This window comes from Eucyclogobius newberryi, unplaced genomic scaffold, assembly GCF_026437365.1.
Source record: "Eucyclogobius newberryi isolate DKJ021-1_F unplaced genomic scaffold, fEucNew1.0.hap1 SCAF_317, whole genome shotgun sequence".
NCBI lineage: Eukaryota > Metazoa > Chordata > Actinopteri > Gobiiformes > Gobiidae > Eucyclogobius > Eucyclogobius newberryi.
The window spans coordinates 67,501-70,000 of NW_027315965.1; positions in this window are offsets into that span (position 1 = coordinate 67,501).

Here is a 2,500-nt window from a genome sequence, read left to right on the forward strand (position 1 = left end):
AACAGTGCACTGATGATGGGGGATTATTTCATTTTGCTCATTTTGGTGTTTTTTCACATTTTAACCCATTTTCACCCCTTTTGCTCACAACTTCGTACTACGGCCCGGAAAAACGACAGAGTCGATGGGTATAGTGTACTATTGCCGAAAAACGACAGAGTCTTTTCGGGAATAGTGTACTATTTCGGTTTTTACTCTAAGTCCCTCAGGGGCATGGGGTGCTATACTATGATGGTCAGATCACCTCCAGGCCCCAGGGGAGTGCTTTTCTGGGGTCAAACAGTGCACTGATGATGGGGGATTATTTCATTTTGCTCATTTTGGTGTTTTTTCACATTTTAACCCATTTTCACCCCTTTTGCTCACAACTTCGTACTACGGCCCGGAAAAACGACAGAGTCGATGGGTATAGTGTACTATTGCCGAAAAACGACAGAGTCTTTTCGGGAATAGTGTACTATTTCGGTTTTTACTCTAAGTCCCTCAGGGGCATAGGGTGCTATACTCTGATGGTCAGATCACCTCCAGGCCCCAGGGGAGTGCTTTTCAGGGGTCAAACAGTGCACTGATGATGGGGGATTATTTCATTTTGCTCATTTTGGTGTTTTTTTTTTTTTTTTTTTTTTTTTTTTTCACATTTTAACCCATTTTAACCCATTTTGCTCACCCCGCACTCTGCCGCATATGAGGCCGGGGAAGGGCCACTCTGGCTGGGCATGGCCTCCGCTGAGCACCCCCTGGAGCCACTGGAGCCCCCGGAGGCCCTCCAGAGCCACCCCCCACTGTCCCCAGACTCACCCGGGGGAAGGGCCACTCTGGCTGGGCATGGTCTCCACCAAGCAGCCCCTGGAGCCCCCGGAGCACCTCCAGAGCCACCCCCCACTCTCCCCAGACTCTGCCCGGGGAAGGGCCACTCTGGCTGGGCATGGCCTCCACCGAGCACCCCCTGGAACCCCTGGAACCCCCGGAGGCCCTCCAGAGCCACCCCCCACTCTCCCCAGACTCACCCCGGGGAAGGGACACTCTGGCTGGGCATGGTCTCCACCAAGCACCCCCTGGAGCCCCCGGAGCACCCCCAGAGCCACCCCCCACTCTCCCCAGACTCACCCCGGGGAAGGGACACTCTGGCTGGGCATGGTCTCCACCAAGCACCCCCTGGAGCCCCCGGAGCACCTCCAGAGCCACCCCCCACTCCTCCAGACTCACCCCGGGGAAGGGACACTCTGCCTGGGCATGGCCCCCACTGAGCACCCCCTGGAACCCCTGGAGCCCCCGGAGCACCTCCAGAGCCACCCCCCACTCTCCCCAGACTCTGCCCGGGGAAGGGCCACTCTGGCTGGGCATGGTCTCCACCAAGCACCCCCTGGAGCCCCCGGAGCACCCCCAGAGCCACCCCCCACTCTCCCCAGACTCACCCCGGGGAAGGGCCACTCTGGCTGGGCATGGCCTCCGCCGAGCACCCCCTGGAGCCCCCGGAGCACCCCCAGAGCCACCCCCCACTCACCCCAGACTCACCCCGGGGAAGGGACACTCTGGCTGGGCATGGCCTCCACCAAGCACCCCCTGGAGCCCCTGGAACCCCCGGAGGCCCTCCAGAGCCACCCCCCACTCTCCCCAGACTCACCCCGGGGGAGGGCCACTCTGGCTGGGCATGGTCTCCACCAAGCACCCCCTGGAGCCCCCGGAGCACCTCCAGAGCCACCCCCCACTCCTCCAGACTCACCCCGGGGAAGGGACACTCTGGCTGGGCATGGCCCCCACCGAGCACCCCCTGGAGCCCCTGGAGCCCCCGGAGCACCTCCAGGGCCACCCCCCACTCCTCCAGACTCACCCCGGGGAAGGGACACTCTGGCTGGGCATGGTCTCCACCAAGCACCCCCTGGAGCCCCCGGAGCACCCCCAGAGCCACCCCCCACTCTCCCCAGACTCACCCCGGGGAAGGGACACTCTGGCTGGGCATGGCCTCCGCCGACCACCCCCTGGAGCCCCCGGAGCACCCCCAGAGCCACCCCCCACTCACCCCAGACTCACCCCGGGGAAGGGACACTCTGGCTGGGCATGGCCTCCACCAAGCACCCCCTGGAGCCCCTGGAACCCCCGGAGGCCCTCCAGAGCCACCCCCCACTCTCCCCAGACTCACCCCGGGGGAGGGCCACTCTGGCTGGGCATGGTCTCCACCAAGCACCCCCTGGAGCCCCCGGAGCACCTCCAGAGCCACCCCCCACTCCTCCAGACTCACCCCGGGGAAGGGACACTCTGGCTGGGCATGGCCTCCACCAAGCACCCCCTGGAGCCCCTGGAACCCCCGGAGGCCCTCCAGAGCCACCCCCCACTCTCCCCAGACTCACCCCGGGGGAGGGCCACTCTGGCTGGGCATGGTCTCCACCAAGCACCCCCTGGAGCCCCCGGAGCACCTCCAGAGCCACCCCCCACTCCTCCAGACTCACCCCGGGGAAGGGACACTCTGGCTGGGCATGGCCCCCACCGAGCACCCCCTGGA